General features: G+C 37.3%; 1 protein-coding gene across 29 annotated transcripts in view; it reads left to right on the plus strand.

Annotated features, from left to right (window-relative positions):
* Positions 1-26,581, plus strand: part of NRXN1 (neurexin 1) — a 723,656-nt gene that overhangs the window by 116,303 nt on the left and 580,772 nt on the right. The gene's annotated exons all lie outside the window — the stretch shown is intronic.

Here is a 26,581-nt window from a genome sequence, read left to right on the forward strand (position 1 = left end):
TCTTGTGGGGGGCATCACTGCCTATGGCAGGGGGGTTGGAGCTAGATGATCTTTAAGTTCCATTCCAACTTAAGCCAATCTATGATAAAATAATATAACTAGCTTTTCTCACAAAACAGTAGTTGATGTTCTCTGTAGACACTATTAAGTAGATATTAAGTTGCTTTTGTAAATAAGTCAAGCTTTTTAAGTTTTAAACTGAATATCATAAGGACATCTATTAAACCTTATGTGGTAGTCAGCATCACCTGCCTTAAATCTTACACTTGTTTTTTACAAAGTTACTGACCTACATTTTGTTGACTTCAGCCGAGGATGAATCTGTTTATACTCTTTAGAAAATTAAGTCACAGTTGTATATAGAAGAGTGTTATGTTTTCTACTACAGTATTGGAATGATGACTTAAATGTTATGGACCAGGTGACAAGGTAGGCCTGTGTTAGAGGTCCTACTGAGATTATAAAACTTGCTCATTAACGGTGAGATTATCCTAACCTGAACAATTTTTGCTCTAAAGCATTGTTTAAAAAGAACAGTGTTTGTTTATGTTGTTGTTATTTGGTTTTGTATAATTAGATATGAGGAGTTCCATAGATCTTTAATTAGCCAAATGGTGAACTTGTTAGAAATAATTTTGCTCTTGTTTTTATATTGTGACAAATTTTCCTGAAGTCCTACAAGCTACCTGCATATAGGTTCCAACACTGTGTGTCTCTGTGAGCTACACAGACGTTCAGAGATAATCCGTAAAAGCTGCTACTCACTTGGCACTTACTTGGCTCTACAAAGCTCAGTACTGATTTTCTGTTAAGAGGATAGTTGTTTCAAGATGAGAGGAAGCGTGTATGGTTCATCAAAAAAAGGCTTTTTCACTAGAACCCTCTGCAGCCAGTCTCTGACAAAGAAGTTCTGGTAAGTGTAGTTTTTTTGTGTTCTCCCTAAATAGACTATACACCTCAAATATTTGTTGATTATGCTACTATGGCTACTTCAGTGTTTTTTGTTTTTTTTTTTTTTTTTACTAACTTAAAAAAATGTCATCACTATGTAGTAAAACTGGCCTGAATAAGGCAACCCAAATGAATAGGTAATAGCAAATCCAGGGAGATCTCTTAATAAAGTCAGGAAAACACCATTTTATTTTAATTCACAGGATGTTGATGCCAGTATTATTATTCAAGAAGTCTATCTTGCAGGCCCAAACAAATACATTTGTTATACTTCCACATGCTGAAAGTAAATTTAGTTTCTCTAATGTTCTGAGTTCCTAAGCCAATCTGCTCTATTTTCCACTGGGAAAACATCACAGCTTGAGAGGGGCAATGGGAGGACAAAAGCAACCTGTTTGTTTTCTTACTGATGTATCTTTACTTTTTTTTTTTTTTATGCTTTTTAAAAGAGTAGGCTATAAATATCAGTAATTTTCTTTTTCTTAATCCAAGTCATTTCTACCTACAATGTATCCAGAGACCATCTGAAAACTTTATTAAAATTGTTGTTGTTGTATCATATACAGTAAAAAAAAAAAAAAAAAAAAAAAAAAAAAAAAAGAGTATATGATTAGTTATTACATAGTAAGATTGTCTTAATGACTTAATTGCTCCTTGGAAGTGATTTCTCAATTAATCCTCAGGTCCTCAAGTTGCTTCACTGTGACTTGTTTTGTCATTGGTTTCACTCCAAATATTAATTATTCAACAATAATTATTTGGCCAATGAAATCTGGAAGATAATGCCTAAAGCAGGGAAGGTTCTTCCCTTTGCTTCAATCTTTTCAGTTGCCCAACACATCTTTGGAAATTACTGTTACTGTGTACTATACCCGAGTCATGTAGTTGTAGAATTTAACCTTCAGCAACCCCAAATATTAAAGTAGCCGTTCAAGGAAAAACAAACAAACAAAAAAAGCTTTTATCCAATACTTCATACAACTGACAATCTTTTGTGATTTTAAAGACAAAAATCCAGAAAAGCATTTAGAAGTATGGATAAGGCAATAATGTTTGGAACAGGTTAGCTACTTTTTATTTCATAAAATATCAAAAGTCTTATTGATCAGGTTACACTGAATTTTTTTTAGAGAAAAGCAAAACTAAACACACCAGAAGTACTGGGAATTTTAGATCAGATTAGCAGAAACAGGTGGTTTTTTCTTTACTCTACCGTTTGTATAAGTACTCTGTATAGACTACCATTGAATACCTAACTTGAAATTAAATAGGATTTTTTGATGTGTATTTATTATTCTGAGCAATATATTATTTTAAAGTAAATCTTAGTGAACATACTGTCATCGGTGGGGTTAATTTGAGATTATTTTTCATTTAATATGAAATCTAAACACATTATTTTGGCAATTTGGGATAAAAACAAATGAAATTGTGACGTTTTCCATAGGACAGAAATCTGATTTTATTCATCTCTGGTTACAAGATTTTGCCTTTTCTGATATATAATTGAATACAATTATCCTTACTGCCTTCTCCCATTCTGTTTACTCCTATAGTTTGATATCCTGTATCTTTTCAAATCATTTCAAATAGGTGCAGAATACTCGCAGATTATGTGTGCTAATCAATCACAATTTTTGCTTAAAAAATGTCAATTCTGAATAGTTCAATGTATGTGTTAGAAGTCAGAGGATGGTCAGAAGTACTAAGAGAGCTGGGCAAGCCCTCTGCTAGAAAAGATCAGTATGAGGCATGGAGCAGTTGCGGATACCTGTGAGGAGCTGCAGGAGCTTATAAAAAGAAAAAAAAGCGGGGGAAAGAGGGATGGAAGGAAGGAAGTGAGGAAAGAAGGAAGAAATAGGGAAGTAAGGATGGAGAGAATGAGAGGGTATATTTTCACATCCATCTTACCAGTCTTCTCCTTGGAAACTGAAAACCAGCTAGAACAATATCTTAAAGGACAGATGGCATAGCTTAACTCTGCTCAAAATCTGTTCTTATTTCTCTGATTCAGACATTGCCCAATATGTGTGGTTCTCAGAAGTTATGGACTGCAGCTTAATTTACATATTGTTCCCCGCTCATTGTGACATGCACATGTATTTCCAAATGTTTTTTGAAGAAATTGCTGCCAACACAAATTTAAATTTCAAATTAATTCGGTAACCACCAAATAGTCATTTATACCTCTGACCATGAATGGCTGTATTGGTATAGTGAATTTATACTCACACATTGTCATAGGTTAAATTTCAGAGGATGAACTTCAAAATTCTGCTATGTAGACAAACTGTCTTCAAAATAGATATGATATTTGATGCCGGTGAGGAGTTTTTACTGTTACCTAGAACAAATGTTACATATTTCCTAAACAATCTGAATTTTTTTCTAGGACTGTTCTCCAGAGGAGCATCCAACTAAGGGAAAGGATAACCATAAAAACAGATTCATAAAAGGTTTTTGCAGCAGCATTGAACATGAGGGAGATAACTTGTATGTGCCAAGTTCAGAGAACACTTATTCTTTTCAGGGTTGGCCAGAGGCTTCTATCGTGATATTTTGTATCATTAAAAAGATATATTTTTCTCATCTATCTGTACTCAAAACTGCTACTCTGGTTCATTCAGTGCAGTGGAACACCAAAAAAAAACCTGAGATCATAACAGGACAGGTTCTGTTAAAATGTCTTCCTTAATTTAACATTTTTCAGAATAGTTAAGTAGAACAGCTTGTCTGGTAGCAAGCTCAAGTAAATGCTGTAAACATGTTTTCTGTAATTGAATCTTATTAGCTTTAATTCATATTCTCTGCAATTAAGCAATTTTTTTATAATGTATCAATCAAAATCATCTATATTTAATGAGTGTCATAGCAAAATAAATCTAACACTAAGAGTGTTTGTATAACTTGGCAGATAATTTTGTTTTGTCTTAAGTTCTTTTCTTTTTTCTCTTTCTTTTTTTTTTTTTTAATGGGATTTATCTCAACGTGAAAATACTAGTTTAAAATAAACAGTCTTGGTATGACATGAACATCAGTGGCTTTTTCTGACTGCAAGGAAACTGCTTTCATATACTGAAAGCTTTTTAAGGGATAAGGGTTCTAGCAGTTATTGTTATGTGAACTACAGAAATCAAGCTTAAATTCTTCCATAAAAAATTCAGATTAGATTGTTTTTTTACAAAGTCAAAATTTGTCTTTTACTATTTTCATTTTGTCTCACTATCTCAGCTCTCATTTAAAATCAAAATCATTCTAGCTATTACAACCACTGAATCAACCTGTACCAGTATATTTAAGAGTTTGTGACTCTGCAAACTGTAAATTTTATTTTAAAAATCAGCTTTTAACTCGAGACTTGAAATGTAGTTTTTATCCAGTCATCTCCACGTGTTTTTTTTTTTTTTTTTTTTTTCTTAAACCAATCAAGAAGGACCTTGACTGAAAATGTGGTGAGAAATTTTAAACATCTACACAAATTACTGTGAATGACATTTTAGCATGGGTTACCAAATGCACAAGGATTGAGTAGATGACATGGAAAACCAATGCCATGAAACCTCTTTGACACCTCTTTGAAACCTCTTACCATATGGAAATTCTAGAATTTAACGTGCTTTGAAATGGCAGGCAATTTTTTTATTAATACGCCTACACTGGAGCAGTGCATACTAAATGTTTTGGCTTGCTGATAGGGCTATATTAATGCAAAATAAGAATCTTGAGATAATTACAGTTTTGTGTCTGGAACAGAAAAGTGTGAAATAGGTCTTTGCTTAGATAGCCAGAGAAGAAACAATTTTCTCTCTTAAATGTGTGTTTCATCTTAAACCAACAACTATTAAATTTAAGATGGTTGGCTATACTTTAACTACTTACAGTATTTAGAATGTGCATTTGGTCTTTTGCCAATGTAGAAACATTTTTCCTGGTTACAAGACTGAGGTGTTGAAAGGAAAATGAAAAGATTTAAGTTAGCAATGGAAAGATTTACAGAAGTTTCTACATTAGAAAACTCTATCTCAAGAATCTCAAGAAATCCCCTATAAACATATATATTTAAGTTAACAAAAAAAAAGGTGGGGGGGAGGGAGGGCGCAGGGGAGAAAAGGAAAAAAAGGAAAAAGGAATGAAATTCTAACACAGATATTGTGGAAGCAAGAGTAGGCACGTTGTCAAATCAGCAAAGTTAGTGTTGGCAGGCAATTCTTGATTTTTTTTCACTTTTAATTATGGGAAACATTTTATTGTTATGCTTCTCCATTTACAGCTAACTATAATTGGCTTACATATTAAAAATTATGATTAAGATGCATGTTTGTATTGACAAGTATTTGAGAACTGAGAGTCTTGCAGAAATTAACTCAAAGCAGGGAATAGCTGAGGCTCATTTGTTACAGGTATGGATCAAAAACATTTATTTTTCTCACAGAGAGTCTGGACAAGAATCCTCTCTCTAAGCATAAGTAGGTATTGCTAGGGTCACAGATCCGTGGTATGGAATAAAACTGAATAGTTATTTTACTGCTGGAAATGGCCATTGATTTTTTGGGCTTTGGTTCTAAGGGGGCATGTGCAAGGCTGGATCTGCCCTCTGCCTTTTAGTCTTCAGGACACCTCCCTAGCTCTGCAGGCAGGCCTCTCAGTTTCAAGTACTTTCTTTCTAGCTGTTGATAAGCCCATAGCTTTAACCAGGAATTTCACAGCTCTGTGACCTCTACATCCTGGTGGTGGGTGCCAAACACACCAGGATGATGTGTAATCCTAGGCTATTCCATGGACCATCACTTGCTGGTCCTCAGGGTGGTTGAGACTATTGCAAGTTAGGCATTAAGAGGATTTATTTAAAGGTATTCCTAGGACAAGACCGAGGGAGCTGGTGGATGTGATTGCTGGGCCACTTTCCAACATCTATCAGTGGTCATGGTCATCCAGAGACATCCCAGATGACTGGAGACTTGCTAATGTGATGCCCATCTATAAGAAGGGTTGTAAGGAGGACCAGGGGAACTACAGGCCTGTCAGCCCAACCTCAGTGCCAGAAAGGTGATGGAACAGGCCATCTGGAATGCAATCACACAGCATCTGTAGGACAACCAGGGAATCAGACCCATTCAGCATGGATTCATGAAAGGCAAGTCCTGCCTGACTAACCCCATTTCCTTCTATGGTGACCCACCTAGTGGATGAGGGAAAGCCTGTTGATGTAGGCTACCTAGACTTCAGCAAGGCCTTTAACACAGTCTCTCACAGTATTCTCCTGGAGAAGCTGGCAGACCATGAGTTGGACAGGTACACTCCTTGCTGGGTTAAAAACTGGCTGGATGGACAGGCCTAGAACGTGGTAGTGAATGGAGTGAAATCCAGCTGGCGACCAGTTATGAGTGGTGAGCTGGCAGTGTGCCCAGGTGGCCAAGAAGGCCAACGGCATCCTGGCTTGTATCAGGAATAGTGTAGCCAGCAGGACGAGGGTGGTGATTGTCCCCCTGTACTCTGCTCTGCTGAGTATCTCAAGTAATGTGTTCAGTTTTGGTTCCTTTGTTACAAGAAGGACATCGAGGCCCTGGAGCTTGTCCAGAGAAGGACTATGAGGCTGGTGAAGGGCCTGCAACACAAGTCCTATGAGGAGCAGCTGAGGGAACTGGGGTTGTTTAGCCTGGGCAAGAGGAGGCTCAGGGGAGGCCTTATTGCTCTCTACAACTGCCTGAAAAGAAGTGGTCGGGAGCTGGGAGTCAGCCCCTTCTCACAGATAACTAGCAAAAAGACAAGAGGGGATGGCCTCAAGTAGCACCAAGGGAGGTTTAGGTTGGAAATAAGGAGACATTTATGTTCAGAAAGAGCAGTCAGGCATTGGAATGTGTTGCCCAGGGAGGTAGTGGAGTAGCTGTCCCTGGGGGTGTTTAAGGAAAGGTTGGACACTCTGCTTAGGGGCATGGTTTAGTGGGTGATATTGGTAGTAGAGTGATGGTTGGACCAGATGACCTTGGAAGTCTTTTCCAACATTAATGATTCTATAATTCTTTGAATACTGATGGCTTCACGGGGACTTCATAAAGGCATCATACACCCTGTCTAACACATATTGTTGTAGTGTATTGCTATGGGGTTTTACTTCTTTTTTATTTGTATCTCAAATGAAAAAATAATAGCCTCAAGGAAAACTCTAGTAATATGTACTGCACCAATAATTTGCTAACAGGACCAGGAAGATTTCTGAGGTATTTAAATCCCAATAGGTGCCTAAAATCTCATTCTTTTCAATGGTGCCTAAATAGGAGGAATTTTACTGAATATCTTTGTAGCTTAGTCCCTCTTTGTTACACAAATATAGGTAATGATCAATGGTGTAGCAGCAACCTTTGTATATAAAATGGGCTGTTTGCATTTAGTCTCATAATAGTTTTCTGCCTCTATTGATTTGTTTATGCAAGTTACAGTATTTGTGTTGATTTGAAGTATTTTTTTTTAATTGTGTTTCTTTTAAGTATGATGGGTAGTACTGGTTTGAGAACAGTTTTGAAACCATGTATTATGAATTTATTCCCTCCACAAAAATTGTTTTTCACCCATTCAAGCACCCACATGGAACTTTTTGCCCAGGGAAAAAAACATCACCGTATTTTAAAAATGTATTTATTTATTTATTTATTCAGGAGCAGATTAGAGTATACAGGCATTGCCTATATGTTTTTTTATACAAAAAAAAAACAACTTCCCAACCTCAAATTTGTATCAGAAGTAATAAGAGATTTCAAGAAGCAAATACAGTGTTTGCCAGGAGCATCACTCTCAGAGTACAAGCACTTAGCAGCAATAAAGTCTAGCTAGGATGTCCTAATTCTCTCACAATCTGCAAACTGAGTATACAATTTGTATGCATAAAGAAACATACTCAATCACAACAATTTAAATCAGCAATGAGTCATAGTTAAAAGTATAATTGCAGTTTTGATTTTAATATCAAAATATTCATAGTTTTATTACAGGAGAAGTAGATTGGAAGCTCTCTGACTGTTCAAATAAATACTAGGCCATGTAGATATCTTTTTTTTTATATATCTAGGAAAAATAGGAAATTATTGATCACTTGTCCACTTGTTTTTAAATTCATATTTGCAGTCAATAAGTTAATGTGTATGTATATTTGCTCTGTTTTGTTTGAATGGTTTTTGCTTTTAGAATATTAAAATGATGTCAGACTATACATTTTCACAGAATCACAGAATTTCTAGGTTGGAAGAGACCTCAAGATCATCGAGTCCAACCTCTGACCTAACACTAACAGCCCCCACTAAACCATATCCCTAAGCTCTACATCTAAACGTCTTTTAAAGACTTCCAGGGACGGTGACTCCACCACTTCCCTGGGCAGCCTGTTCCAATGCCTCACAACCCTTTCAGTAAAGAAGTTCTTCCTAACATCTAACCTAAAACTCCCCTGGCTCAACTTAAGCCCATTCCCCCTCGTCCTGTCACCAGGCACGTGGGAGAACAAACCAACCCCCACCTCGCTACAGCCTCCCTTGAGGTACCCATAGAGAGCGATAAGGTCGCCCCTGAGCCTCCTCTTCTCCAGGCTGAACAAGCCCAGCTCCCTCAGCCGCTCCTCGTAGGACTTGTTCTCCAGGCCCCTCACCAGCTTCGTCGCCCTTCTCTGCACCCGCTCAAGCACCTCAATGTCCTTCTTGTAGCGAGGGGCCCTAAACTGAACACGGTACTCGAGGTGTGGCCTCACCAGAGCTGAGTACAGGGGGACGATCATCTCCCTAGCCCTGCTGGTCACACTGTTCCTAATACAAGCCAGGATGCCATTGGCCTTCTTGGCCACCTGAGCACACTGCTGGCTCATATTCAGCCCACTATCCACCATCACTCCCAGGTCCTTCTCTGCCTGGCAGCTCTCCAACCATTCCTCTCCCAGCCTGTAGCTCTGCTTGGGGTTATTGCGCCCCAGGTGCAGGACCCGGCACTTGGCCTTGTTGAACTTCATGCAGTTGACCTCAGCCCATCGGTGCAGCCTATCCAGATCCTCCTGCAGAGCTTTCCTACGCTCAAGCAGATCGACACACGCACCTAACTTGGTGTCATCTGCAAACTTACTGAGGGTGCACTCAATGCCCTCATCCAGATCATCGATGAAGATATTAAAGAGGACCGGCCCCAGCACCGAGCCCTGGGGGACGCCACTAGTGACTGGCCTCCAACTGGACTTGGCTCCATTCACCATGACTCTTTGGGCCCGGCTATCCAGCCAGTTTCTAACCCAACGAAGCGTGCGCCAGTCCAAGCCAAGAGCAGCCAGTTTCTTGAGGAGAATGCTGTGGGAGACGGTGTCAAAAGCCTTGCTGAAGTCAAGGTAGACCACATGCACAGACTTTCCCTCGTCCACCAATTTTTATACTGTATGTATGTCAAATGAACTGTCAGTTGTTAACAGAGCAGGTGGAGAGATTACAGGCAGTAACAGCACAATAGGACAAGGGGCTGCAACCTTTTATTCAGTAAAGCACACCTATCAAATACTGCTGCAGAGGTACAATGTGTTCAACATCTTAAATATCAAAACCTTAAAATTATTAACTGTAGGAATATATTTTGGTATTTTAAACCACAATTGACCTATTTCTGGACAGATTCTTTTTTGATAATTACATTATGGGTGATTTTTTAGACTGGGCACCAACAAAAGATCTTAACTCCATTTTTCAGGAAAGAAAAGTCATTGCAGATGCCTTTAAAAGCCAAGAGGGAATGCGGCAAGAAATGAGCACCTCTGTGCTGGACTGTTAATGTTAATACCCGTGTTAACATTTCAGCCAGTGACCTGGATTCCTAAGTTTGTAACTTCTACAAACACTGCATTGAATCCTGAAGTCTCTGCTCTTCTCCTTATACTTGAATGCAAAGATGGCCAGCGTAGGGATGTTCTAAAAGGTTTAAACATATGCAAAGGTTACATAGATTAATCTTGATATGCTTTTACACTAGGTGATAGCAGTAAACTACATTTTTAGCCAACCCTAATTAATGTATAAAATTTTACACAGTGTGTTGAAAGTCAGACATATGAACAGAATGAATGAATGAAAGATGACTGATTTTGATGGCCAGGTCTCTAATTATGGAAAAGTTCACACAAGAAATACATTAAATCAAGGAAAAGAGGTAAGTGTGGAAGCAGAACTGCAAATTAATTTTCATATTTTTCTGCCACCATACAGAGTTTAGGCATTATTTTCATTAATTGCATAGCTTTACATCTAATCATCAAGCCCCTAAATTTCCATAATGGATCATGTTATGAAGAGATCTAATGAACTGGTTTTTGTTTTGTTTTGTTTTGTTTTGTTTTGTTTTGTTTTTTATAATGTACAATGCAATAACTACTTAATTGTTTTAATATTACAAAATGAAGAGTGTTTCAAGCCTATCAGCTTGCAAGCTGAAATGCTTCATGGAACTTTGATGACAAGTACCTAGTTGTAGGTAAATGACCAAAATGCTGATGCAAACAAAGCTGTACTCTAGCAGAGAATCATTACAACATCCAGTTAAAAGTCTCACTGCCAAGAGGCTCATTTCAGTTTCATTTCAGTTTGTGTAAGGGCTACTGCCAAGTTTGTTCTTCTGTTTTTGTCTTTTTAAATTTCTTTAAAGGATCTGTTCTTTCACAGTTCTGAGTGTAGCTCCACTACACTTTTAAGTTTATTTTTTTCATTGAATTTCCTTGCATTTTTCAGAAAGTTTTCTATGTGCTTCTTGTGTATTCAGTGAATTAAATAGGTTTTTAGGACAATGGAAAACAAGCATCTGTAAAGAAGGTGTGAGTGGGTGTTTAGTTGTTGTTGTTGTTGTTTTTAAATAGAATGGATGCGAGTTGTCAGCCCAAAGTGAAATGTTAATTCTGCTATGAAACGTATTATCCTAACTGTACTGAATTCTTAAAGTGTATGACCTTTGGATTTAACCTTGAAAAAGTGTATCCTTCAAGACCATAAGTTAGTTTGCCAGTCCTTAGCAGGGCACTGAATTGATTCCCATGGTTCACTATCCTAAAGAAGAACAGACCTATTCATAACCTAAAAAGGTTATGAATAGAAGCCACCTTGATTAGGTTTGTTACAAGACTAATCACAGAACGGTAGCAGGGATGCAAGAATCAGGAATGCTACAATTCATTATTCATAACACACATCCCTCTACTTAATAAATCTTGAATACAAACATTACAAGCAAACCATGCTCTCCTTCAGCTGGCTGGCTTCCAGGGCCATTCTGTTGTACCTCAGAATGCATGTTTGTCAAGAGCCTAATTTAAAGATTTCCTGATTAGTTTTACTGCAATAGGTATGCTCTATTACTAGGCAGCAATTTTCTGATGATGCATGTAGCAAATCTTAAAATAAACCCCCAAGACCGTTAAAATGTCAATGGCCTCCTGCCCTAATAGACCAATAGAAGGATAGAAAGGGTCATCTTGGAATCTGGGAAGTCCTTAGTTAAATTTTTTATAGCTCTTAATGTAGTCTAAATTAATATAAATAAATAACAAAATAGGACTTTGGCTTAATATTGCTTTGAAATATTGCTAACCAGCCACTCTTGCTATCCTCATTGCTAACCACAAAACCTTGGGGGTGGAGAGGGAGGTGGGGAGGAGGAAGAAGGAAAAAAAAAAAAAAAGTGTTTCTTCCTTTCTTCCTTTTAGAGAGGAAAGAACTGAAAGATTTTTAAATCTGAGAAGCTGAGCTGTGATGAAAACTGCTATTAGTGCTTTCACACCTGATTGCAAGCCACTGAATTCAGTGCTGTTCTATTGACAAAGCAGTGTGTGTCAGCCTGTCAGTTTGGGATTTAACTCCAGCCTTTCAGAGCTGCTGTCCTGGAAGTGTGGAGAAGTTAAATAAGAACAACTGATTCTCTTCCAAGTTTCCTGGGTTTACAATGAAAGATTTAAAATGCTGCTGTAGCTAGTAAAAAGGAGCTTGTGTGTTTCATCTTTTGCCATAATTCCTGGAAGCTTGAACAATTTCCGTATTTCTGAAGGTGGGTTGCTCTCTGTATTTATCAGGTCCAGTCACTGCTGCCAGGAAGAGAGCCAGCCTGGGGCTGACGAGTTTTTTTTTTTTTTTTTTTTGTTTGTTTGTTTGTTTGTTTGTTTGTGTGTTTTAACTCTGTTTGTCTCTCTGAATAAAATCATTATTAAAACTATCAACTAATTTGTAGCTTCTCTGGCAGACAGTAATGACTTTCTTGGATGTTGTTGACAGGAAATAGAGTGAAGCCACCAATGCTGAACAAGATTAAAAGCTTCATCTCCCACTGATATGTTGAGTGATGGTGGGCTGCCAGTATGTGAAATAGACTATTTCTCTCAAATATAATCATTTTTGTTGTTAACAAGGGTAGAATCTTCTTCATAAGACATTCTTTCCGCTTTCCAATTTGCACCCTATCTTACGGCTTTATCCTTTTGTTCTGAGCAAGGTTCTGTCAGTTCCATATTCCCCCTTCAAAAACAAATCAAAAACCTACTCTAAACCAGTGTTTCTCTCTGGTTACTCAAGGTGTTTCTCTAACTGTTTTGATAAGGTGAAGATTTGTATTTTCAGCAATCAGTTGCTGTTGAGTGGCAGCATTGCTGTCTCATGGATGCAGGAATCTCTGGGGAAAAGGGGGGGTGGCTTTCCTGTGCTTAGTTTCTGTGGCCTAGGAAAGGGAGACCACAACTGTGTTATGGACGGATTCATTTTACATGATTTGGATTGTTTTTCTAAGAATGACATGACTTGTCTCAGCAACAGTACATCACATTCCACCTTCATATATTTGTTGAAAATATCAACACATGACAGGAACTGAAAGTTTGTCTCTGCACTCTTTTTCCCAATAATAGTGTTAGCACTTTCAGCTCCTACCTGATTTATCTTCTAAATCCCTAGGTACAAGAAAGAAAATGTATATGAATTGTTCTATTTTTTATTTGTTCTATTACAAGAATCTTACAAACCCCAAACTTGCATGGCCCTTCCCACAATTAGTATTTATGTAAAATGTATGTCATTAGTGATTACTGCATTAAGTGGAGTCTTATGGTAGATGAAGAAGGAATCTTCACTATGTAAGGAGAGTGAGTACTATAAGCAAACACAGTTTAAGCAAATATAAATAATACATGGGTAAATTGAGCATGAGAGGAAAGCACTTTCCACAAGATGGAAACAATTCTTTGTAGGCAACATTAAAATTACTTCTAAAATATGCTTCATTTAAACTTTCTAGTTGAGCTGGAAGTGTTGAAGTATGATCCCAAATGACACTCAGGGGACATAATGAAGTTGGTCACCAAAACAGATTTAAAATAACTATATCATGAAAAAAGGACTCTGGGACTGAAGGTTTTGGAAACAGAATGCAGTTCTCTATTCAGCTCAATAATTAGCTTAAAATTGATGATGATGATAAGTCTCTGATGACTTCTAAAATTTACTGCATATATCTCCAGTTTAAATGAGAGATCAGACCACTTTGGCTGGGGTTTTGAAAGAAGTAATGAATGAATGAGAGGTCTTTGGAGCCCATGTCCTATTTACACACATTCTGCTGATTTAAAGTTTATAATTTGTCATAGTACTCAGTGATTCACTTTCCCTCTGGTATTAATTTTGGTTACTTTCAGTGCGTATTTCTTCTTGCTGGCTGACACTAGAATATGTAATTGAACTCTCATTTTTTATCAATTTATGGGATACTGTGCAATATTCAGTGCCTAATATTTTGTCCTGAGAATAGTAAGAAGAACATGAATACCAGACAATCAAAATACTCTATTTAAGTACTTCTCATTTTTCTTCTTTGTACCGTTCTTGTTTACATCAAAGGGTTTTTGTTGTTCTTTTACAATTCCACAGAAGAATGATGTATTAGAAGCTGAGTCATTTTTACTTGATGTAAAAAAAAAAAAAAAAAAAAAAAAAAAAGGATATTAAGTTACAGGATGGAGTTCATCAGTACTATTATATGGCTGTTCAGTAAAAACTAGTGATATTTTCTATCTGGAAGGGAATGTGAAATTATTTCAACGTGAAAAAATTGAGAGTGCACAGATGCCATAAATGTCATCTCAGTTGTAAACATCTTAAAGTCTGAGTGTTTCTTTTATGTGCTAGGGGTTTAACTTTCCAGGCTTGAAATAAAAGTGGATGGAAAGGGGTAAAAATTAAGCTGCAGCTAGGAGAGATATGGACAAAATACTTTCAGGTGGTCTTTTGCACAACTTGATGCTATAACAACTACAATTAATATATAACATTATTTTAAATTGTTACTTTCATTTTCTTGCTTTTACTGGTATCATTATTTATTGTTTTACAAAATGCAAATACCAAGAAGAGTGTTTGGACCAAGATAAATACCAACCTCACTGGAAAAATATTTCTGTATCGGTTATAAGTAACTAGAAACCTGATACCAGTGCCAATGAGGAACATTTTAGCTTTGACTGCTGCATTTCCAGCTAAAATCAGCAAATCATGAGGTCTGTGTTTTGGATGCTTTTAGACTACTTAGATAGTCTAGGATAGAAAGGATTTCTATTTGAATGGAGTGGGATATGAAATTTGGAGATAAATCCCCTTTAAATCTGAAGGGAATTATTTTAGGGAACAGAACTAAGTTTACCCATACATAATTTTTGACTAGATAATGTTGAAATATCAGATATTTAAAGTATATTTGAATCCCAGAAATACAAGCTGAAATTCCTTGTTGGCTCATCTGTTCCTTTTATGACATAACTGTAAGCACTTATAATAAGAGATTTCCAAAAATAATCATAGTATTAACTGTTACACATTTTGTTCCTTTTTTTTTTCTTGCTCCCAATTATTATTTGATGTTCTCAGGTTTCTTTGCAAATGCATTATGATTTTTCACTTAAGAGATACAATTTTTATTTAGAGTAATTGGTTCTAAGTCTCTTTCTCTCTGTTATTAACCTTACTTGGAATAAAAAGCATGAAAGCATTATCTCCCTGTTTCTCATAGAAGATTAATGGGACTTGAGAGCAGTTGCTTGAAAGTAAATTTGCAACGAAGCTTGTTTTACAAAGCTGCTCCTATTCATAAACCATCTGCCAGTTCCTCCTTAACTTACCAAAGCTTCTAGGGCAATCCTTGACTTTTATGGGAAAACAAGGTAAAGCAATTCTGAGAAGTTTTGAGATGGCAAGAAAATTGAAACAAAACCTCCATGGTGAATGATTTTCTCAACAATACAAACAAATATATGAAATTAGCACAGCACTTAGGCATAGACTTCTGACAGTTTGATTATTTATTCTGTGTTTATTTGAAATAGAAGCTTATCTTCATGTTTTCAATAAAAGGAAAGTTCAATCATAAGTAAATGGATTTTTGCCTACTTATTTTTTTATTTTTAGTGTGGTTTTCCCTACCTGGTTATTTTTGTAACTAATTTGTGCTTCAGTTTAGCCATGATTCTTCCATGGTAGAAAAGGTAAAAGAAGTTATCTAGTAGCAGACAGTAAATTTTGGAAGAATCTTCTTAAGTAGAGTGAACCCATACATCATCTCTAGCATATGCTAAGGTGAATTTAACAGGATTTTGTGTGTGGACAAAGGTGCATCCATAAGGATTGTTAAACAGTTAAATTAATTTTTAATGGTCCCACTAGCTTTTTTCAATTTTCAAAATCGCGTTTACATGTATATCTATGCCTCCTATTTCAGGTTAAAACAATAACAATAACAGTGACAACAACAAAATAACCACCTTTATATTTTTTGAGCTGTTCTGCCCATCCTCAACTTGCATGCTCCTTCAGTCACTTCTAATCAGTGTGGTTCTTTATGAGCTGTTGTTTTCAATCTTGTAGAATACATCCCAGGAGAACACTTCTATCAGTGCATTATCCTTCCTGGATTATCTCTTCGTTCACTATTAATTCATGAGATTGATTTACCCCTTCCTTGTACAGAAATATTAACATATAATTAAGATACAAATCCAAATGTGAGAACATAATAACAGGAAAGCCATTTGAGGGAAAATCACAGCAGTGACATGTTCTAGAAGAGGGATGCAGCTGAAGATTAATTGGTAAGCACTCACACTGACAGTAGATAACTCGTGTTGCATTCACAGAGGGAATGAAAATGCTGGAAGCTGCAGATTCTTTGCCATAAATAAAGGAGAACTGCTTTCTGCAGAGCAATTCCTAAATCTGCTTACATTTAAAATGATTCCTCATGTTGAAGATAATTTGCTGTATGAAATCTGTGTAGCACTACTACAGTCAGGCCAATTTACGCTCTCTTGGGATGTGGCTCTTCTATGTCAATTGCAGTGTCAATCAGCAGCTGTGAATTCAAACATGAGCAAACTTCTATTAAGGTCAAGCTACTGGAGCAGCAAAAGGCCTAATGGCATTCTGAATTTCTACTTGGCATTTACTGCTCAAATCTTATGAGATGCATAAACACATACACTTTGAAGATCTAGAGTTATATTTTGTGTTTGTGTGTCTGTATGTATGCATGTGTTTTCTCAGTAAAACTTTAAATTTCTTGGGGGTACTGACCACATTTATTGAAAGGGCAGCAGATGGATTTTTGAATAGATTTTTGCACTGCTGAAAAACAGGTGAAAAAAAGAAATAGCAAGTGAATGTACTACACAGGATGTGAAGAGTTAGTAGCTGTGATCTTGGCCGTGAGGTTCAGACAACCAACTGTAACTTTACATGTTGTATTTAATACTGCAGGGTTCACTACTCTGAAAATCAGATTTGTTATTATGACTTCATCCTTCAAAAAACACTGCTAATCTTTCAGGATGTACAGGTCTAGGAAACTACTCCTCTCAAAAACTAAACAATTATCAAAATGCTATAATTCTAAACCCTGCCCTGACTTTTCACTAGGAATATTCTATAACAGCCTCATATATGCAGTTCTGTCTCTACAGGGAGGTTATGCAAGGCATGTATTGTATGTCCTAAACAGGGAAGTAACAGATAAGGTTACTTATGAATACATCCTGTTCTTTCTTCCTTCCCATTATCACATTTCAAATCTGTCCATAAGCAGCCAACACAAAGTTAGACAGAATGCCATTTTGGACTGGAGGTTGTATTTATCTTTTGATGGATTGTGTAATTATACCAAAAATAATTAGGATTGGCTTGAAAAAGTGTCTATTCTGTTGGCCCTTTTCTAACATCCTTTTTACAATCATTCTGTCTGAGTTAATAGAAAGTAAATAATGGTTAAAAGGTAATGAGAGGTAATGGACCTTAAACAGATTGACTGTTGATCGGGTACCACCAATTTGCAGTATTTGTGTTTCCTTCAGGGCCCTTGAGCTGTACAGCTACCTAGCAACCATGAAATCTGCTATGAGATATTCTCATACAGAAAAAGCTGCACTTGGCCAGCACTATACTGTGATAATCGAGCTGGCATGATAGCTGAAATTGCTGTGCAACAAATACCCTTACATTCCAAAAGATGTTAAGCTCTCCACTGTACATCACAGCTAAGATTATAAATGCTTGCCTCTGAAGAAAATATTTTCATACTCCAATTAAGTATGCAAAAGTTGTGATTGTGTGGTTGTTATTTCATGCTTCTGCTGTCAGAACAGAGTAAGTATTAACATTGTGGCTTACTAATCTAGATTTGGAAAAATTCAGACCTGGGCCCCAGCTTCTTCAAAACATTTGTGCTGTACTTCCTAGAAATATGTTTAGATTTGGAAGCATTGGAGAAAATAAAGCACCATGCTTTATTTTATTTTATTTTATTTTATTTTATTTTAGCCCGAATTAGAAGTTAATTTTCATCACAATGAACCCTTATAAATAAATATATCACATCTGATTTGAATATCACAACGATTATAAACAAAGCTTGTAAGGCTTTTATTTATTTATTTGCCATAGCGTAAACTAATATTGCTTTGTCAGGTATGACAAAAGAATGTTTTACTGTCCTTTTGTGGACAATGTTCACATTAACATAGTGCATTACTCTGATTTTTGCCACTACAGCTCTATCTTCTTATAATAGTGCTTTCTGAATTTAGGTCTTTAACCATCTTAAGGGTTGTACTGTCATCACTTTGTTATGCTTGATTAAGATGTGTTACTGTATGGATATTTTACTTTAAATTATTGTTTAAGCACAATATGAGGCAATAGTACTGAGATAAGGAGGATGAGAACATTAACTGGACCAGAGAGCAACAAGCACATATCTGCCTCCTCCAGACACTCCAGCACAGGACTGTTCAGGTCCAGCCACGGGGGCCCAGCCCAGTACCCAGGGACCTGGGCTCACTGCCCAGACTGAAGAATGCAGTTGCTGTTTTCCCCTTTTCAGGTTCAGCCCGTAGCAAAGCTGAGCACCTATCCCAGATAAACACAGGCTGAAAAAGGACACTGACACAACAGACCACAAAAGGCTGCCCTAGTCAACAGCTGCCTTTGGCAACACTTACACACAGAACTCACATGAAACATAGACAGCGGAGAGCCTCCTTTCTGCCTGGTAGAGAGAGAAGTTCATTAGTGAATTAAGCCCATTCCCCCTTGTCCTGGTGACAGGACGAGAGGGAATGGGCTTAAGTTGCGCCAGGGAAGTTTTAGGTTGGATGTTAGGAAGAACTTCTTTACCGAAAGGGTTGTGAGGCATTGGAACAGGCTGCCCAGGGAAGTGGTGGAGTCACCATCCCTGGAAGTCTTTAAAAGACGTTTAGATGTAGAGCTTAGGGATATGGTTTAGTGGGGACTGCTAGTGTTAGGTCAGAGGTTGGACTCGATGATCTTGAGGTCTCTTCCAACCTAGAAATTCTGTGATTCTGTGAATGCACACACAGAACACTTTTTAGGTTCACAACAGTAGCTGGTAGCACTTCCATGCACACACACAGGTCCCACCAGTGACTGGTGCTGAGACCCCGCACCCACTTCCATAGCTGGCACCACAGGCCAAGGTGCCCATTCCTGACCTGACTCCAGTGTCTGGCACTGAGGTTCACGCACTCGCATCCCAGGGTCATCAGTAGCTGTTGCTTAATGTTTTCAGTTCACATACACACAGGACAGGGTACAAATATGTACAGAGGTAGTTAGGAAAAGGATTTAATGAGTAAAATATATAAAAAGACAAGACAGACTGCAGAGATCAGGCACAGGGCTCAGCCAGACAAATGTACTGGTCAGTGCTGTTTTACATGCAACCATCCCATTTTATACCCTTTCAACTACACCCTCCTTTATTCCCCTCTGCTCCCTCTTTCTTCTGCAGCTTCACCCACATGGTGGTGGTGGGGGGGGGTGAGGACACACCCCTACAGAGACCTGTAGTTTCCTGTCTCCCTCCCAACATGGGGGTCTCTTGGTTCACAATTTATCAGTTGCAAAGTTTACCCTTCCTGAAAGTGGTGCCTGGAGCTTGTTAGTCTATCAATTAGTGTGACTGGGAGGTTTGTTTCTTGTGGTTGCGTCCATTTGTCTTGTCAGGTCTGTGTCTCATCCTCCTGATTTAGGAATCCTCAATCAGATAATCCTGCTGGAATACCCTTCCTATAAACCCTTCCTATATTCAGTCGCTCTCTTCTTAATTAGTGCAGCTGCATTTGGTCATTGTCTTTCATTTTTACCAATTGATCAGGATTTCTGCTTGTGAATGTTTGTTCCTCCCCCTCTCATTTTTCTTCTGTGAACCCCTGAGTCAAACAATTTCTCCAAGGAATAAACATCTCAAAACTCCACATATCTTTATAAAGAAAAGTATTTGAAGCTCAGTCATTACTGTAACCAATAATTCAGGAAAATTTATCTGATCAAGAACTGCATACCTGGTTTGACAGCGTTTTGTGTGTGTGTGTGTTTTTGTTTGTTTGTTTTATCAACCTTTTTCCTTAACAAATGTGATTGCAACCCCTCCTCCCCCCATAATGTGCATGCATGTTTTGATCCCTCCTCTGGTTCACAAGGCTGGGATGCAGTCAGGGGGAAGATAACCTTTGTGTGATTTATATGACAAATTGCAAACATGAACAGTGCAACGGATGGCTCATCAAATCAGCTAAACATTGAAGTGTAAACATAAATGTAATGTCAGACCATTCTGAATATCCAACTCCTTGTAATGACCTGCTTGTCCAAAAGTAATCATGAAAAAAGGAACATTGAATTAATTTGGTACGTGTCAGTTGGCCAGTTCCAATATATGTAGAAACCTCACAACAGTATTCGTCAGTGGCTGCTGTGTTACCCCAAAGATACTGCTCTTAGTGCTGTATCTTTATCTAAGGTATTTTCTTTAGATTACAGTTTTGCTTAAGACAATAGTGTTGTTACCATGGCTTTAAAGCTTTCTAACAAATTTTGATCAAGTAACATAGAACTTGAAGCGACATGAAGTAAAATTGATAATGCATGTGCTAAAACCCTCAAAACATAATTGTGAATAGGGAATTGGCTTAAGCAGGTACATTTACAAGGAATTTATGCAGGATTTGTCAACCCTGCATATGAAACTGGGAGAGAGACATGAAACCGTCAGCCAGAGTACCCCATGCAAACCATTGCTTTGGCAGTAGTGGAGCTCCTTGATTACAGAGGAGGAGCATGCTATTCCTTGACATTGGAGATACTACTCCTGGACTAGTTTATCAAGCTCTGGGCCAACAGTGCAGGGAAGATAAATTGGAGGTATGGGATTAAGGAATGGCAGATTAATCAGAGGGGATGGAAATATGTCTCAAACCATGCTCCTTCATTGTGTGTGGCTATAAGCCAAGGTGACTGCGGAAGGATGAAGGAGCTTGTTTGATATTACAGCTGGAGACAGAGTGTGTGATGACTCCATGCCTTTAATGGGAAGTTATTTGGCCCTGGGGTCTGCTGGAAGTCTTTAAGCCAAAATCAGCTAGCTCCCTGGGAACACATTTGGGTTTGTGCTGGGGCTGACTCTGAATAAAAGGCTTTGCAGGAGTACCTGTCAATACTACACTGAAATAAAAAAAAATGCCTCTCTTTCCCCTCCCCTTTTTGTTGTTGTGGGGAAGGGAGGAAACAGCTTTTTGCTGTGGAGTCTTGGAGATATATGCAGTTCATTTTGATGCTTGGCAGTTCTTGTCTGCTGTGGATCAGCCCAGCCTGTTGTGGCGAAACTAAAGGAAAGGTTCCTTTGCTCCCCTGACCGCTGGTAATGCTTGTCTCTGTTCTGAAAATGAATCTTGACTTCTACAGAAGAGACATTAATGTCATTTAGAAGATCCAGTTCTGTTTAAAGTAGAAGTCAGCAAGGAATAAGGCTACAGATGTTGACATTGTAGGCCTTGGCCTGAGCAGCGGGTGCGGTTTACCTCAGGCTGCCCTGGGCATCTCCTACACAAGGCCGCTGGACAACCACCTTCCTGCCCAAACACAGGGTGATGCAGTCTTTAAAATGCCAAATCATTGATCTTCAAAAAACAGCCTGGCTGTGATAGCTTTTTTCCTTGTCAGCTTCCCAATAGTTTGTGCTGACGTAGCCTGTGGCCTTGCTGCATGCCTCTCCCAGTAAAGGAGTTTCACTTGACATGGTGACTTCATGCTTCAGATTGTTAACTTAAAGATCTCACTTAATGCTGAAATTAAATTTAAACAGAGTAAATGCTGAATACTGCATTTTTTATTTTTATTTTTTTCACTTTGCTGCTGTAGGTGTGAAGGCTTTTTAGCCTACAGTAAACGTGATAGCTTTGATGAGGCAGTGGTAACGGGCCCTATGCCTTTGCCCCAACTGTGAATGACAATGCAAACCCCAGCAGCACAAATGCTTAAGAGAAAATACCTTATATAATTAACTAACATTGGTTTGGAAGTAACCTTGCTTGCTGTGCAAAATGTTGATGGAATATACATGTATTCAAGACACACAATTCTAGGTAGCCAAAGATGTTTTTAAAGCAAGGTGCTAATTTCTGGGTTTTCTACGCACTTTTGTGGAATATGAATTGGAGAGTAAAATCTGGCATTTGTTTTCCATTGACTGGATTTGAAATCAGCACTGCTGAGAATAGATTTGTTTGGCACAGTTCTAGTGTTCTTCATTTAATTTGCCCTTGTGTGAAAAACAATAGATGCTTTTATAAATTGTCACTTTTCCAGGATGTTCAGAGCTCTGTCTTAATAATGTGTTTTGACAGAAATGGAAGCTCAAAGTTTTTGTTCTTTTTGCCAATTCTTCAAAACCAAAATAATCTCTGATAGAGAAGTCTTGATTTGGTGTGTTTCCATTTCTGTTTTACCAAAGAACAAGGCTCGTCTTGGTGTCAGAGTTCTGTCTATGATGAAAACTGCCCTGGGAGCAAGAAGCTTGAGCAGAGCTTGTTCTTGATATGGTGCTCATACTGGGGAATGTTGTAATGGTTTGACTTTATAAAGATCTCACTGATGAATCAGCTTTTGGTTTAAAAATGTCAGAATAACTTAAGAACATTGAATGTTGCTTTGGCACAGCTTCATATCCAGATGATCATATGTCTTTCATGTGGTAAAGGATAAATGATCAAGTGATTTACATTGATTGTTTTAAATGTATTTTTATTCTGAAACAATTTACAAGAATGTTAAATTACTTTAAAATTTTAGATATGAATGCCAGAACATTGCTTCTCCCCACCTCCCAGAGGATGTAGATAAGTTTCATTTTATAGTATGTTGATTACATAATTATCTGAAATGTCTGCATTTTCTTTCTGAGATGATATAACATAGGCCTGTCAGAAGGCTTGAACTTTTAATAATGAAAACTCCTTTGACGATCTGTGATAGTTTGAAGAAAAGTAATACCTTAAGGTTTCCTGAATTTATCTTAAGAACTCAGAAATTAAATACTTTTTTCCTTTTTTGAGTGGTGGTGGTGGATAAAAGTAATAGACAAATCTTATGTAGTGATTCGCACAGTGGTATGCTGCTTTCAGCAGTTTCCTTCTGGTTCCCACGACAGTCATAGAAAAGTCAGCTGTATATTGTAACAGTATTTCCTCCCTTCTCCATCCCCTGCATCCTTCAACCCCCTCCAAAAGATAAAAAATAAAAGAACAGATGTTTGTTCTTCCCATTACTCTTCACAAGGTACAGAACAATGTGTGGGAAATTGTTCTGTGATTTTATGATAGAATATAGCCAATAACTAAGGCAAACACTAGGAAAATGATTCTGTGCTCCCTTGTCTTCCTATGGTTCTTCCTTTGTCTATGCTGTAATTAGTGCAAAAGTAAATCCCATTCAGTTGATAATGCCAAACTGTTAGCAAATACTTGCTTTTATGGTAATTGAACTTAGGAGTTTCATCTTTATCATGTGTCAGTTATACAAATAGTTCTCAAGTAAGAAGTTATTTGATGAAACAAACCATCTGTTTCATAAATAGGTCTTGGTGTGGATTTTGGCTAATTCGTGTGAATTATCAAAGTCCATATGGTTTATTATTACTCTCTTCAGCCTGGCACCTACTTCTGGGCACTGCCAGAAGAAGTATTAGTACAGGTAAGCATATCATAATAATGCTTCAGAGTACTCTAAACATTTGTGGCCTGTGGCTTCCTGAGTGGTATCTGTTTTAATAGCTATTGGTAGACTCTTTTTATTCCATATAATTGTCTAATCCTGCTTTGAAATAAATAGTGCCCACAACTCAACTAGACAGCACAAAAAATGGTCTTTTGCTTTGTCCCATTTCTGTCTCATTCAAGGCTCCTGCATCCTTGTATTTGGAAACATTACTTGTCCACCTTCCCATTTTGAATGTGATTTTTCAGTCTTTTGTAATGCTCTTGGTCAGTTCTTTTTCAATTGATCAGTCTTAGTCTATTAAGTTCTTCCTGTTAGAAAAGGCAGTCTGTGGTTTTGATTGTCCTTGTGCTCCTACTTTCTCCTCTGAGACGAGGGATGACCTGCACATAGTATTAAATCTATGCGAGCAGCATGAATTGGTGCAACAGCATTCTCGGTGTGATGGGATGGAAAGCATGTTATGGTGTCACATTTGGATTAGAAAGAAGGAACTTTTTTTGTGCTGGCTGCAGTGTGAAACTAGGGAAGTTCGTAGTATATACTATAAAAGCATTTAGACCTAAATTGTGGTGCTGGGCAGTGAGGACACCTGCTATCAACAAGTGATAGCAGGTTCAGTCTGAACCACCTGAAATTTTTGGGCTATTTTTGCAACTTGTCTTGCTGCCTAGAATTCAGGTCAGCAGTAGGTCCTAAGTAAGTCTTTAGTAAAAAATTAAAGAGCAGCTGCTGATAGTACTGTTATGTATATTATATCAAGAAGGAAAAGGAACCTAAAATTGGGGTGAAGGCCCCCCAGAATACTTGGAACAAAGCTCTTGGAAAAACAAAGGGTAATAAGTTTGGAACTTTTTTTTTGAGCAGCTGGACTTTTTAAGAATGCATAAAGAATCTCCATTGGTTTAGAGCTATGTTCAGTTATGCTAGAAATCCAAAGCATAGTTTCTCAAACTTGTTGGAAATATAGTTGTAGGTTTGGAGTTGATAAACAGACAGTGAATGCTTTGTGTTAAACTTCAATACTGTATGAGTATTTTAATGCTAGTCCTGTATTTTGTATGCACCAGAGTATATGCCTGAGATGTTATGATTCATAACAACAACTGTAAATATTTCAAAAGTAGATGTCATTAAGCTGGTAATACAAAACTCTTAGCAAATACCTGCTTTTGTAAGTAAAAAGCTATGTTTCCTTCAAACGGGGGCTGGTGGGGATAGTGGAGGCAAAGTAAGGTGATTCTCAGTGAAATAACAGTTGGGTACATGAGAGAGAAAATGCTTATCTTGATTTATCTTTGTGGATTTTTTGGGTTGTTTGTTTGTTTTGGAGTTAGTCTTAAGACAAAAATGCATAGTTTGGTAAAAGTAGAATCTGAGATGGGAAAGCCTTGCTATATACAAAGCCCCATGACTTGATGGCTTGATGATTTGATTTTGAGGCGGTGCCATTGAACTGTCATCCACCACCATATTTCCAGAAATATCTATGGTAGTTCCTCAGTGTTCGTGCCCTGACATTGATTTACTTGAAATGTGGATCAGCTAAAACACACAAACATGTTTTTGTTTGTTTGTTTGTTTGTTTGTTTGTTGAGTTTTACAGAGTTGCTGTTGTGGGAAAATAAAAGCAACCAAGAGGAAGGTATCCAAGTACAAACTAGTCAGAAGAAACTAATGCTTTCTTCTAGTAAAATGACAGTGTTTCATTGAGTGGGAACCAGAGTACCAGCAGAGGGACCCTACCTATCTGAATTAGTCTGATTCAAAGTAGTGAAACTTACATTTAGGATAAAATATGATTTATCCTATAATGCCTAGAATGGAGGTAGTTGTTCATTTCTCATCCTGTACTTTAATAGGAAGAATTAATATTTTAGTTATTTGTGAGTAGATATGGGCTGTGCAAAAGAATCTACTGGCCTTCCAGTTTAAGCAGAAGAACTATAAATTTTAAAGCAGGGGCTTGGTATTTTGTATCTGGAGAATCCCAAAACATTAATTAGCCTTGAAATTATAATCTAGATTTGTAAGTGGAGTGTATATGTATATTATTTTACATTGAATAATTAGCCTTGAAATTATAATCTAGATTTGTAAATGGAGTATATATTTATATTGTTTTATGTTGAATAAACTTGTTTGTTAATATGAATTAAAATTAAAGACAAATCCCTTAAAAAAAAAAAAAAAAAAAAAAAAAAAGAATATGATAGTAATGTTTCTGAATTTATATGGACAGTAGTTACCTTCCAACCTAGTTTAGCTACCTATGTCTTTCCTGTTGATCCATGCTGAAGCAAATAGAGTGGATGCTAGTCAGATCTATACAGATCACTACGTTTATTTATTTTTATTGTTTACTTTTTAATATTTGAGAAATCAGTTAATTATGTGTTGCTAATATTGTATAAACAGATTTTTGTTTGGTCTGTGTTCACAGTCTTCTTGTTCACATATGGATGATAATCAATCTATTCTCGACTCTATGAACCAAGCGTGAATGGCATTTGTAGGTTCCTTCACTGGAAAATCTTTCTTAGCTGAAGTTGTGATGTTGTGCTAAGTGACAGTGCAACCTGTGTAATATAGGTATATCCTACTCAGCAAACAAAACATTTGAGTCAGCAGATAACATCGTTTTTACTGTTGCATAAGCTTTTGACTGCTGTGTGTTTATGAATATGTATTTAAAGTAAATTTTCTAACATTAATTTGGGCTAGTTTAATACATGAATAAAACATTAATCTTGGAGATTAAATAGGAGCTTCTTGTGTATCAGCAAAAAGTTATTTCCATCTAAGGTCATGAATTTTATATGTGAAAAACCAACAATTACAGTAGTGCTATTTCAAAACTTATTTCAGAGAATTTTCTTTTCTCCCCCTCATCCCGCTTCCTCCCCCTAATATTTGTGCATTTTTGTAGCTGGAAGGCTATGGTTTCAGCTTTTAGCAGTATTTGGTTTGGTGCTGTTACTATGAAGTTGTATTATTCTATGCATACTATGAACATACAAATCATCCTGATAGCTCTG

The sequence above is a fragment of the Aythya ferina genome, assembly GCF_964211825.1.
Source record: "Aythya ferina genome assembly, chromosome: 3".
Lineage (NCBI taxonomy): Eukaryota > Metazoa > Chordata > Aves > Anseriformes > Anatidae > Aythya > Aythya ferina.